This window comes from Triturus cristatus, chromosome 1_2, assembly GCF_964204655.1.
Source record: "Triturus cristatus chromosome 1_2, aTriCri1.1, whole genome shotgun sequence".
Classification (NCBI taxonomy): Eukaryota; Metazoa; Chordata; class Amphibia; order Caudata; family Salamandridae; genus Triturus; species Triturus cristatus.
In genome coordinates, this window is record NC_140580.1 from 218,698,345 (window position 1) to 218,713,548 (window position 15,204).

Sequence of the window (15,204 nt, forward strand, 5' to 3'; positions counted from 1 at the left end):
AATAAATTACAACCTTCCCTGAGTGCCCTAATCCATGATGGCCCACACTCCCGACAGAAGTGTAAGGGACGCCTCTCTTTTTGAAGTAATTATATCTGAGGTTTAATACCGATAGCTCGGTGCGTTTGTAAACATTACCCTTATCTATGGAAAGGTTTCCGCGTTCTAAATATCTATAATTGACCCCCTGTGAACAAACACCAGGTTGACTCGGAACCGGCAACCCGGTCTGAGTCTTTTAACTCTTTCTTTTACACGCTCCGGTACCGTAGCCCCTACGTCGACTCCTTCTCAAATAGACGTCCTCGCGGTGCGCGGTGTCCAGAAAACAAACACACGCGTTACGGATGGACGCTGGATTTTGAGCGGCACAAGGTAATTAGCCTGTGTGAGAGAGCCTTTTACCCCCGTTCTTCAATATCTGGCCAAGCTTGTCCTCTAACTACACTCCATCATACCCTTTTAGATTTGGATTGACTCCACTGGACAAAGATTCGGATCGCAAGTGGGTGGCACCACGCTTTTGAGGTAATCCTCTTGTACTCCTCACACGTGTACTCTATACTCTACCTGAATGGCTCTATAAATTGACAGCCGGCTCCTTAATTTTACAGCCCCCACCAGTACTACTGTGTGGCACCCCACATACGGAGGCCAGCCATATGATGTACACCACTGAATATTCATAAGCAGGAACTCGCTTCATACATCGCAGCGGGTAAGCCCTCATCAGCCCTTTACAGGCCCCTTAATTGGGTTTTTAATCATAATCCCATGCAATACCCTCACCTTATTCTTATTAATTTTAGGCAATCTACCAGGCCCTTAACCATCTCCAGGTTGTTCCCCAGTCCTGATGAAGATCCGCACGGCCAAGGTTCAAACTTCCGCATTAGGCCATTAAGACGGATCGAAACGTCGACACCCCCATATATGAACCTGGGATACGTTTACCTACCCACGTGCCTATTAAGAATTGACTTCTAATGAATGTACATCTGCCTGATTTATTTATCGCATAAACTGTTACACGTAACCAGGTCTATGCATTTGGATGGTGAATGATAACCAATCCATTGCTCAACTTGTCTAAGTTTTCTATGTCACAACCTCCAAAATATCTTCTTCTCCCTTTTTTCACTCTTCCTTACTTAAAGCACCTTTACTATTTGCACGTTCCCCTTGGAACAACCTCGAAAAATTGATAATGGAAATTTAAAAAATAAAATGCTTGATTTATTTATTGATATTGGTCTATTGCATGGTTGACTATATGAATAATATTGTATTGGATACTATGAGCTACCAAAATAGATTATAGGTAGTACAAAATATGTGAATGATATCACTAAGTTAGGAACTAGGTCCTACCTTGATTCATGGTCCAGGACCATTGTTTTTCGTACTATATTGCACCCAGGTCCTTGACTTTTTTTTGGGTTACCCCATTGTTTGTAATGGTTACCTTTGTGCAGGCAAGTCCTGCGAGGGTTTTATGTTAAATGTTGTATGTTAATTGTTATATGTTAATTGTTGATTTGATTCTTATAGTTTCTGTTTAGCCATCATTGTAGCTACGGCTATACCTCTGACTAACATTGCATGCATTATGTCAGATAAGGAAACTTTGTCTTATAGCGAGGACTACATAGACAAATTATTGCAGGAACAGGAAGGCAATACCTTTCTGGGGAGTACCACTACTAGTATAGACCTGACACTTAATGAAAAAGTATCCAAACTAGAACGCTTAGAGAAAAAACTAATCAGAACTCGTCTACATGGACACACACTAGCTAAATACCTCAAATCCAATGTAATCCCTGTAGGGTTACAAGTAAGGAATGAACCAGCCATTTTTCTTGATAATTCAAAATTTAAAGAGAACGTTAGCTTTGTTTCAAATAACTGCTCCAGGCACTGGATGGTGCTAGGCATTGAAACTGCGGTGGAAGAAGTGCAACGTCTAACTAAAGAGATCCACGATTTGAAAAAAGAGATCATTGAGGACAAGGCACTACTCAATGCCAAGGAAGCTTTAGAAAGGCTGGAGAGAACCATTCGTGAATTTGATGTTTACACACAGGCTACCAAACTAGATAAAGTAGCCAGGGACATCAAGGTGTATGACAAAAGAACTACTTATCCATACCTACAGGAGGGCTATTACATAAGGGAACCCCAGGGCACTTTCTCTAGTAGAGGCAGGAGTGGATTCAGAAGGTACACAACCTTCTCTGGATCATCGTTCGGCAGTAACCCTGATAGTGACACAGAACGTGCAGGACCTAGTTCAAGTACAAATACAAGTGCACCCCCCACAGGGCAGAACTACCAACAGACCCCTTTTTTAGTGGAGGAGCCATGGTGGGGTCAGCGAGGACGGGGACGCCCCTGGGGCAGGCCCAGGGGTTCAAGAGGAGGAACATGGAACCAAGGGAGGGGCCAAATGAAGAAACAGACACACTTTCAACAGGAGACACATGGAGAAATACAGACACGACGACAGCACTACAGATGGTAGTCCATGCACCCAGGAATCCGATAGTCAATTTATCAGGCTATACACTGACATCTAATGAACAGGGAATCCTTGAGAAAGGCCTCTCTTTTGTACCAACCTCCATGCCTAACACCTTTAACTTGAAAATGGAATTGCACCAATTCTTTAGGAAAATCCGCTTGAAACACTATTTCCTTAAGACTCCCCACAATCCGGTTTTCTCGGCCAGTGGACTTAGACCACCTTCCAAGTTTAATCCACCTACTCACCTAATGTCACATAAATTGCTGGCATATGAACAGGTAGTCATGAGGGACATTGATTCCATACTGACAAAAAGACAATATGTGAAATATAACGTGAGTAAACTGGAAAGGGAGGCCCTAGAAACCCTTAAAAAGAACACCAACATCGTGATTAAACCCGCGGATAAAGGCGGGGCAATTGTTCTTCAGAATGTGGATGACTACAAAAAAGAGATCCTAGCACAGCTGTCAGTTGAAGGCAATTATACCAAACTCAGCAGGTACCCCACACAGGAGATAAGCAACATCATAAGTGAGGTGACTAAAGGGCCTTAGAAACGGGCTATCTAAACAAACTAGAGTATGAATATTTAAATAACAAACACCCGAGAATACCCACTATTTACACCCTACCAAAGATACATAAGCGTATGGAAGACCCACCGGGTAGACCAATAATCTCTGGATGTGGATCAATCTTAGAGCCTCTATGTAAATACGTGGATGTATTCCTTAAACCCATCGCAGAGAATACTGCGACTTACCTCAGAGACACAATGCAAACAATCCAATTAGTGGACGAGCGCCCTTGTGACTCCAATACACATTTACTGGCCACTATGGATATAACGTCCCTCTACACTAATATTCCACAACATCTAGCACTTACCAGCATGGAATCAGCACTTAACACCAGACCTGCTCCACATGAAGTTCCCACTGAATTCATAATCTCACTACTTAGGATTGCAATGACTAGGAATTACTTTACATTTCAGGGTAGTTTCTACAACCAGACGAAGGGCGTAGCGATGGGAGCAAGCTTTGCTCCCAATCTGGCTATTATCTATATGAACGAGTACGAACATCACTTTGTCCTCAGTGACCTCAACCCTTATAGGGCCAATATAGCACTCTGGCGTCGTTACATCGATGATGTACTAATCATTTGGCAGGGCAATGATGAACAATTGGTAACGTTCCATCACTGGCTTAACACATGTTCCGATGACATCCAATTCACTCTAGAATTCAATAGAGAAGCGGTGCACTTCCTAGACATTATCATCAAGTCACAATCAGGCAAACTACACACGAGTCTCTATAGGAAAGACAGCGAACGGAATACACTGCTACGTTACACTAGTCACCATCCACGTAACCTCAGGGATAACTTACCCTTTGGTCAATTCCTGAGGTTACGTAGGAACTGCTCAAAAAAAGAGGATTACTTTGATGAATCTGCTAGCCTCCTAGCTAGATTATTAGAACGTGGATACCCCATCAGACTATTAAAACAGGCACGTAAACGAGCATGGCTCAACCATAGAGAGTTTTTACTAGTCCCACAATCCAGATCAAACACCAAGGAAGAACGCCTAGTATGCGTCACGACATTTAACACGAAAAGCAGTGCTATCAAAAAAGCTATCAATCAACACTGGCACTTAATAGCAGAAGACTTGGGTAATCTACCACCACCTCTACATGCTTTCAGGAAAGGCAAGAATATAAGAGATCATGTAGTAAAATCTCTACTCCCCACACCACGCACAGGAAGCCAAAACACACTTTGGGGAATTCCACCTATCAGAGGTCACCATAAATGTGGATCATGCAAGGCCTGTAGACTGACAAAAGATATAACGGAATTTTCACATAATAATCAGACATACCAACTCAACGAACACAGCAACTGTAATACTACGGGAGTCATCTATGCCATTGTCTGCCCATGCGACTTTATGTATGTGGGTCAGACTATCCAGAAAGTGAAGTGCCGTATCTTGCAACATTGTAGTCGCATACGCTGCAAGACACCCGGCGCCCCCCTTGTGGAACATTTCTCTACATTCGAACACACTGCAGATAGCCTGAAATGGTGGGTAATTGAGAAGGTTAAACCCAACCCAAGAGGTGGTGATTTCAACAGTATACTCAGCAAACGAGAGTGCGGGTAGATACACTCTCTGGACACGATCACAAAGGGTCTGAACGAATTTGAAGAAATTAGCAAGCAGATCTCGATTATGCAGATCGGATGAATCCAACACTGTGACATACATGTACAACCGGTTATGAAGTCACTAGGGCCTTAGTGGAGCATTTTCTGTAAATTATTGAGTTATACTCAAACACTACTTTGTTTACTGACAAGTATCACCGTAGTATTGTCCCACAATAACCGTGTAACACACATCAACGGTAGCCATGACCGGAACCCTTATCACACAACTTGCTATGCTAACTTACCCCTGTTGTACACCTTGTAATTCTGGTTATTGTACGTTCTTGACATTTCATGTTGTACATAATGCTGAACCAATAATTTTAACTACCGTGTACAACACTGCTCTATGTACGTAGATGATGTTGACCTAATTGGCTAAACTGTATGTCTTAGTTTGTTTCATTATTGTCACCATTTTTTCGTCTGATTGTTGGTTTGTAAAAAATATAATATATATAAAAAACTGTAAATAAATTACAACCTTCCCTGAGTGCCCTAATCCATGATGGCCCACACTCCCGACAGAAGTGTAAGGGACGCCTCTCTTTTTGAAGTAATTATATCTGAGGTTTAATACCGATAGCTCGGTGCGTTTGTAAACATTACCCTTATCTATGGAAAGGTTTCCGCGTTCTAAATATCTATAATTGACCCCCTGTGAACAAACACCAGGCTGACTCGGAACCGGCAACCCGGTCTGAGTCTTTTAACTCTTTCTTTTACACGCTCCGGTACCGTAGCCCCTACGTCGACTCCTTCTCAAATAGACGTCCTCGCGGTGCGCGGTGTCCAGAAAACAAACACACGCGTTACGGATGGACGCTGGATTTTGAGCGGCACAAGGTAATTAGCCTGTGTGAGAGAGCCTTTTACCCCCGTTCTTCAATATCTGGCCAAACTTGTCCTCTAACTACACTCCATCATACCCTTTTAGATTTGGATTGACTCCACTGGACAAAGATTCGGATTGCAAGTGGGTGGCACCACGCTTTTGAGGTAATCCTCTTGTACTCCTCACACGTGTACTCTATACTCTACCTGAATGGCTCTATAAATTGACAGCCGGCTCCTTAATTTTACAGCCCCCACCACTACTACTGTGTGGCACCCCACATACGGAGGCCAGCCATATGATGTACACCACTGAATATTCATAAGCAGGAACTCGCTTCATACATCGCAGCGGGTAAGCCCTCATCAGCCCTTTACAGGCCCCTTAATTGGGTTTTTAATCATAATCCCATGCAATACCCTCACCTTATTCTTATTAATTTTAGGCAATCTACCAAGCCCTTAACCATCTCCAGGTTGTTCCCCAGTCCCGATGAAGATCCGCACGGCCAAGGTTCAAACTTCCGCATTAGGCCATTAAGACGGATCGAAACGTCGACACCCCCATATATGAACCTGGGATACGTTTACCTACCCACGTGCCTATTAAGAATTGACTTCTAATGAATGTACATCTGCCTGATTTATTTATCGCATAAACTGTTACACGTAACCAGGTCTGTGCATTTGGATGGTGAATGATAACCAATCCATTGCTCAACTTGTCTAAGTTTTCTATGTCACAACCTCCAAAATATCTTCTTCTCCCTTTTTTCACTCTTCCTTACTTAAAGCACCTTTACTATTTGCACGTTCCCCTTGGAACAACCTCAAAAAATTGATAATGGAAATTTAAAAAATAAAATGCTTGATTTATTTATTGATATTGGTCTATTGCATGGTTGACTATATGAATAATATTGTATTGGATACTATGAGCTACCAAAATAGATTATAGGTAGTACAAAATATGTGAATGATATCACTAAGTTAGGAACTAGGTCCTACCTTGATTCATGGTCCAGGACCATTGTTTTTCGTACTATATTGCACCCAGGTCCTTGACTTTTTTTTGGGTTACCCCATTGTTTGTAATGGCATCCCTTCATCCGGACACCTGTACTGAGTCAGTGGCAAGAGATGTGCTGTGTGTATAGTGACATACTCCTACATGTTCACTTGCATGTACAACTAATGTGTGGGTGGTGCATGTCGGCACATTGGGGTATTAGCATCCAACATGCAACAGACATATGGTGCAAGTCAAGGAGGGATATGTGTGCCATGGTTGATGTTGACAATGACAATTGGCTTATTCTAAACAGTGTTGGCACTTTTAGCAGTGTTCAGCTGATGATGCCAGGGCTTGCCCTGTGATGTGATGTGATGTACTCACTGTGGTGTGTGCAGTCAGTGCAGGTGACTGATGTTGTTCTCTTTCTTCCTATTCCTATCCAGATACATCCACGACCACAGGAGGGGACAGCTCCACAGACCAGGAGGAGCCCCAGAGCCTGACAGGGACAGAAGGAGAGGAGTCGGGGGACCCAGTGGCACGGAGGGCGAGTGGAGCCACACCGAGGAGTCGTCAGCACCATCCATCCCAGCTGAGGGCCACAGCAGCTCTGAGGATGACTCCCTTATGGAGGTGGGTGTCAGCAGCCACCAAACCCCAGCTAGTGAGGCTGTCCCTGCCACCGCCCCCACCACCACCATCACCACCCTTCCATCGGCTCCTGTCCTAGAGGTCCGTGGAGGCTCCCATGTTCGGGAGCATATCTCCTTTGTGCCAGGCACCGCACCCCTGCACCTGTGTCCCCTGCTGCCCTGAGTGAGGAGTCTGTGGACTTACTTATACAGATCCATGTAGGGCAGACATCGATGCTGAGTGTCCTCCATGCACACAACAGTCTGTTGATACAACTGGTGACGTTCATGTAGGGCATTTCATCGGGCATATCTGCCCTACAGAGGACCAATCAGTCCATGGCCTCCTCCCTGATGGCAGCAGTGTCCCTCCTCCAACAGTCCCGCACCCCTTCTACCCCTGCACCACCCACAATTCCTAGCAGCCTACCTGTCCCAAGCACACACACACCTGCACATTCTCACAAAGCCACAGACACGGGCAGCACACAAACACCCAAACCAAGGGCTAGACTTGCACACAAGCAAGCGCAGGGGACTGATACCACACTCACAGTGGCTGGTTTGCAGACACACACACAGTCATCCACAACCACTCCGCAGTCCTCCGAAACCTCTCCCTCCCAGCCCCTTCCCTTGCCTCACTTGCAACCCCATCACCACTGTGACCGTGGCATCTTCCCCACCGGCCCAGCAGATCCAGATTACAAGGGAAAGAGGAAGTCCCCACACACAGAGGGGAGTGGCCCTCACACCCAGACACCCTCCCCCAGGCACAGTCAGACTGAGGCCCCCACCCGCAAGTCCTCCCGGAGCCGGAAGAGCAAGACCTCACCGCCGCCATGCAGCTCCAAGGCAAAGTCTCCGTCTTCCATCCCCCAGGCCACCACTCCAGAGGTTCCCCTGCCACACCCTGCCCCGGGTTTCCCCACCCACAGATACACCATCCCCAAAATGCTGAGGCCCTCTCCCCCTACCACTTGCTCCTCCACACCTGGTCAGATGGTTAGTGCCACTGATGTGGGGACCCCTTCTGTCCTGCCGACCTCACCTGCACCCCATTCCGCTCCCATGGATTTAGGCACTGCAGTGGAGCCCACAACCACCCCGTCTGACTTGGACACTGTAGTGGGGACCCATGTCATGCATAATTTGTAGGACTCGAGATGCGGAAAATGCTCATGTTTAGGCCTGGACTGGCAATCATGAAGTAAATACATGCATAAGTAAAAACGAATTTCGCTGCTTTGGCGTGGCAATGAAACTTGGATAAAATATGGAATAAAATGGATACAATTTGGAGTAATTATGTGTTTTTTTTATTTTTTTTTATTTAAACAAACTTTATTGGTTTCCACAAGATTACAACTTCCGTCATCATTAGTATACTGCCTAACATAGCAATATCGACGGATGCATCAAAGAGGCTCCAACATAGAAAGCCGTGAGACAGATATCTATAAGTTACCAATGGACAAATCTAACACGTGTCACCTGGAAGTGTTCCGGTTATTGCATCATCCATAATCCTGTTATTAGGTCGTTATCAATCTTGCCTCACACCTCTCAACCAGCAGTTCCATAGGTAGTCCACCTCTGCGGAGGCGAGGAACGGCACAGTACTAATATTGAAGAACAACAATGTGTGAGTTCAACACCTTGGAGAGTCCATTATCTTCAATGCTTTACAATCGATGTCTCAGTGAATTCGCTTTATCCAAACCAACTTAAGACAATTCCCCCTGGAGTAATTATGGTTAATGCGTATTATTGAAATACCGAAGTTCATGTGGCTGTGCAACTCGCTTGATGACCTGCAAGGCGCGGGCCATCTCTTTTCATGTTGTTCCGTGACATAGCCTGGGCCCATGGTGTGTGTTGTGTGAGCATGTGTGTGTGTGTGTCCCTTTTCATACACAGGCAGTGTTCCCTTGATCTGTTCCTGTTGTTTATGCTTGCTGAGTGGTACTGTGTTCATCCCACAACTTTGCCATGGGCTACCAGATGTGTGGGTGCATGACACACTACTGTTAATTGGTGTTTCATCATTTTGATTTTTCAGTTCTGAGTTGTGGTGATGTTGTCAGACGCAGATGGGACATAGTCAGCTGTCCGCAAGGCACTTGTTAGTTCACAATATCATGTAGTTGTCCCTAGGTGGTACCTTTCAGTGATTGAGACATGTGTATGTGTGTGTGACTGCTCCCACTTGTCGGGTTCAGGGCTGCAATGTTTGCAGGTGTCAGCATGTGTGCCTTGTGGTTCTCCTTGGCTTCTGCATTGTCCTGGGACTGTGGGAGGTATTCTGATGGTTACGTGAGCTATGACATCATGGGCAGGTACCACATACTGTGCAGTATGCCTGTCATTCCCCAGGGTTGTGAACTGTCCTTGTGTGATGAGTCTGTGCACCTTAGTTTCTCCCAACATTCCTGTGTTTGTCATGGGTGCATGTGCAATGTCACCTGTCCATGTGGGCTTCACAGATGCCCATTGTTCCAGTTCAGGGTGTTTGGTGTTGAGGGTGGAGTGATGTAAATGTTTGCTTGGATGGGCCCCTAGCTCCCGTTTGTCCATGGATGACGGGCTATGCTGAGTGATTTGTGTTTGTGTAGATGTGATGTACGTTTGTGGCACAGGACACATGTCTAGGTTTCACAGTTTGTAAGACATCTACCTTTGTCATCACAGTGGAGGTGTCATGCATGCTTGTGTCACCCCAATGTCTGGTCCCTGGGGGTAGTGCTGTTGTGTGTCAGTCTCTTGCTGTGTTAGTTTGTGTTCATTCCAGCTTGTGTCACATGTGTCTGTTGTGCTCCCTCTCATCTCACAATGCCTGATCGCCCTCTAAGGGTGTCCCAATGATGGTTTACTTTTTGTATGGCACTGTGTCCACATCTGTGTCACTGTGGTTCAGCCCCCCTCATGTGTTGTGTAGTTGCCTGGGGATACTGAGACACACACACACATGTTATATCAGATGTGTAGTGTGAGGTTGCCTGTTTGTGTTTGGGCATCTGCACCAGTGCATTGGTATTGCTGTTGTGGGCCATTGACTGGATGCTGTTTCTGTGATTTTCCCTGCTGTCCCTGTGAGTCATATCACATCATTCTGCACATTCATCCTGGTTGTTAGGTGTCATTGCTGGCATGGAATGGGAGTTTGTGACCTGACACCTACAGTCTACACAGGTTGTTTTGATTAGTGTGTCTATTTTCGAGATGTGTGTATGCTTTGTGATGGTCACTTCTGCTCTTGTGTCATTGTACACTGTATGCATTGTCAGCCCCCATGTGTGGTGCTATTCTGCACATGGCTGAGAGTATGTTTTGTTTTCACAGCACTGTTAGCCTCACCACATCTCTGTGGGTATGGGACACAACTACTAGTTTGCCCCAAAAGTGTTTAATGTGTTGGGACCAGGAATCATACATGCTGTTTGGCATTTGCAGCTTTGACCATGATGACACTTACCTTTTGGTCACTGTGATGAGGGGGGTTTTGACTCCATCACCACAATGCTGGACATTTGCTGCAGTTTGGAACTCCACACCTAACTTTTGTTCTACACAGTGAAGAGGTGTTATTTTTACATTGACACAGTGCTGTAGTGATGCTTGCCTTGTGTAGGCCACACTCAGTTTTTGGTCACATTGTATGTTCGAAGTCACTGTTGTGGGCATTTGTCACAGACTACACACTGTTGTCATGATGTTAGGCGTGCATCACCCATCCTATTGGTGGGGGTGGCAGGGGTGATGGGCAACATAAGCCCTATGAGTGGGGGTGGCAGTGGTGATGGTAAACAGGTCCCCTATGAGTGGGGGTGGCAGGGGTGATGGGCAACAGGTCCCCTATGAGTGGGGGTGGCAGGGGTGATGGGCAACATAAACCCTATGAGTGGGGTGGCAGCGGTGATGGGCAACAGGTCCCCTATGAGTGGGGATGGCAGTAGTGCTGGGCAACATAAGCCCTACGAGTGGGGGTGGCAGGGGTGATGGGCAACATAAGCCCTATGAGTGGGTGTGGCAGGGGTGATGGGCAACAGGTCCCCTATGAGTGGGTGTGGCAGGGGTGATGGGCAAAAGTTCCCCATGAGTGGGGGTGGCAGGGGTGATGGGCAACATAAGCCCTATGAGTTGGGGTGGCAGGGGTGATGGGCAACAGGTCCCCTAGGAGCAGTGCTTAATTTGTGCCGGTGCTTTCCAGTGCTTAGCACCGGCACTTAATTATTAGAGCCGGGTCTACGCATCTGCTGCTGCGCACGCCCACATTGATGTATGTTTTTTAAAATGTACCTTGGCTTTTATTATTGCACTCGTGTAAATCGGTGCAGTGCAGCCACAGGCCCACAGCCGCAGCGTTTCACGTATCCCGCAGAGTGTAAGGGTCAGTGACGGGCCAGCGTTTACTTGCGACTCAGTCACTTCTTCTTAATAATCACTTAGCCTGCAGGCAGCAGCCCGCGGCCGCCCCCGCCCAAGTCCATGACAGAGAATATATATAATATATTCAAATTAATAATCATAAATATAAATAATATGTCATGTCATCATCATCATGGCGGCCGCGGGCCCGAACGGCCCTTCAGTGCAGAGATGCAGATAATCAGATTGCAGACGCAGTGTTGACTCAGACTGTCTTTGTTTGCCACTTGACTTGCCAGAGTGGGCGGGCCACGGGAGTTCGGAACACACACACATGTATTTGGGCGGGCCGTGGGGCCGGGCTGGAGGTTCCGCTGGTGTAGGCAAGGGCTGTGCGCACGGGAGCGCGCGCACATTTTTTTCACTTTGCCACGCCCCGCGTAACCATCCGCAGCAGCGCAGCTTCATCGTGGACTTTTAAGTCAGCCCGGCAGCCCCAGTCCAACCGATGACGATAAGGGCAGGGGCGCAGGGCAGAACTGGCTGGGCAGCCTGTGTGCAGCAGCAGGCATCCATCGATCAACTGCAGCCAGTAGTACCACCACAGTACTGACGGTCTGGCAGATTGCGGTCTGGACTGGTGGTACTGTAGCAAGCAGGCAGCACCAGGCCGCTGCGGCCTAATCAATCGTAGTACGTTACGTACGTACTAATAAAAGCAAAGGCACAAGCAGTGGCAGTGCAGTCAGCACTGAGTGTGTGTGTGACCCTGCCGACCAGCACCTCACGAGTAACGGTAAGATTAGAAGTTTCAACTTAAGCACTTAAGTTAAGCAGTAACTATCTTTAGTACTAGTAGTAAAGCATAGCGAGCTAACTAGGGATGCCAATGCTATGCGGTGCCAAAACGAACGCTGTGGTTTTTTTTGGGTAGCGTGATGCAGGCCCGGTTCTACCCAAACAAAGTGCTTCAAACACCCTCCCCTCCCGTTCCCCCCCGCCCCCGCCGCCCTTATGTGTGTCAGCCGGGCTGAGACAGCTTCCCGGGCGCGCACACACGCAGACAGTTTTAGAGATGATCGCAGCCGCACCCGAGTACTTCACAGGTCTTTATAAGACCATTTAAATGTTAAAGAGGCTTTGTTTATTTTTTCACCCCTTCATCTTCACATGGCGAAAGGCAAAATCCTTTCTTTGGCACAGGTAACCTTTGCCTACTGTTCTGCTGCGTGGATATTTATTTTCCTATGCAGCGCAGGAGAAAAGAAGTTTGTTTATTCCTATTCACCTCTCGGGACCCCTGCAGCAGCTTATCACATCAGGCTGCGACACTAAGTTTGACTAATGGAGTCGGTAAGAGAATGTGTTACTATTAGATTTTCTTTTTAAAATCTGCACAGGCCCAGCAAGGCATATACTTTGTGTAAGCTTCATTTAAACAGTTTTTATTATTATCGTGGCCGATGCAGGACAACAAGACAATAAAAAATGCCCAGATAACGCTGGGGATTAATGATCCTGCTGGAGAGCAATCATTTGTCTGTTAGTAGTTTTTAAATGCAGATGAACTGTATTTTATGTGGAAGCTCAGTGGGTTACTGTCATTGTGACAGAGATCCTTGTGTTACTTGCAGTTCAGAAGTTACAATCCTAACATAGGACAGTGACCAATGAACTGTCATCAAAGAGCTGCATACAAACATGAATGGTATGGTTAGAACTTCGCTTTTTTTGTTTTGTGATATAGTTAGAACTTCCCCAGTCTTTCATTATTCTAATGTTGCTAAAATGAGTATGTTTGGGCAGATATACATTTTTATCAGTAAAGCTGACCCCCATGGAATACTCTTTAAATCCTAAGGTTTTTGTTTCTCCAGACCAAACCCTCTTAACATATACTGCCCACCAGTATGGATGACGTGTGATTCATACACTTTGTAATCTTCATTGGCTTATGTGACATTTCCTGTAGACTAATATACATACTGGTATGATTCATTGTCTCGGTATAATGTGTGCGTGGTGTAAAGTACTGACACACACTACACTGATATGAGTAGCGCTATACAACAAATGAAATGCATATGAGAGAGGGGCTACGTAAAGATGAGGGGCACTGTTGGAGGGTGGCAGTGAGGGAATCCGAGGAGGAGGTAGTGGGAGGGGCTATGGAGCGATGAGGGGCACTGTTGGAGAGTGGCAGTGAGGGAATCTGAGGAGGAGGTCATGAGGTGGAGGGGGGAGCTAGGGAGAGATGAGGGGCACTGTTGGAGGGTGGTAGTGAGGGAGTCTGAGGAGGAGATCATGAGGGGGAGGGGCTACAGAGAGATGAGGTGCACTGGTGGAGGGTGGCAGCGAGGGAATCCGAGGAGGAGGTCATGAGGGGGAGGGGTTATGGGGAGATGAGGGGCACTTGTGGCGTGTGGCAGTGAGGGAATCGGAGGAGGAGGTCAGGGGCACTGTTGGAAGGTGGCAGTAAAGGTATTTACGGAGAAAGAGGTTATTGATGCAGCACGAAAAAAGACTTTCGCATCAGCACTGAAGCCGGCCCTGTCATGGCCTTTCTGTTTTTGTTTATTTAATTAGCAGTCGTGTCATAAGGGCTACTGTGGAACATTAAAGTGTGTGCTAAATATATTTACTGCTATATTCAATGTTTTAAGTTTGAAGGTGATTTTACTAATGTTTTTACCGGGAAAAATGAAAGTGGGGCCCGATGGTGCCTGATATGGGGCTGGTGCCCAGGGTCAGCTGTGAGATAAGGTGCACTGGAGAGAAGTAGTGGATAATCAAGCCTGTAAGGGGGTGCGTTGCAGAGTCTGGGGTCAGGTGGAGGAGGTTGTAATGAAGATAGATTCTCCCTGAAGGCTCGCACAGAGGGAGCCCGAGAAGTGTCACTTGACTAATACTCCCACCTCAGAAACCTCCTCTTCCCATCAAAGGAACATTACATGGAAAAAACACTTTTTGAGAGTGATAACATTTAGAAAGAGATCTGGAAAAGAGTGTGTTTTACTGGGCCTCGTAAGACTAAGAAGAGATAAAGGAGGGCCCTGTAGCAGGCCTGGCTAGACATATATGCGACAAATCGAGCCCGCAGTGGCCCACCCAAATGCACCCTTGGCCCACCCAAATAAAAATTCCGGAAGCCGGGCCTGGCGTGATGGCATTGGTCTGGTTCTAACTTGTAGATCACCGGCGTGGACAGTGGGACTGGAAGCAGGCAGGCTGCAGGCAGCTCATCCGGCTCTGGCGGCTCCCTAATATACGAATACGACGATTATAGAATCCTCATAGTCGGAGTCCGATGTCTGTGATTCATTCAGTTTCACTGTCTGAATGCCAGACCAGTGCTTGCCTGCTTTGTGCCTGGCCTAGTAGTAACCGGAAGCCGCCACGCCCGCCGGCCCTAGCCCCGCTAGCCCTAGCGGTACGCTTTAACTCCAGATAGCAATCAGCAGGCCTCGGGTACATTTGGCTTATTGGCTGGCCTGGCTCTCATAGAGGGAGTGGTGGTTGGTCCTACAGATGGGCGGCAGTGTGGAGTGCAGTGAGATCCGGAATTTTCAAGCACAGCTAAAAGGGAAATGCTGGTTCAG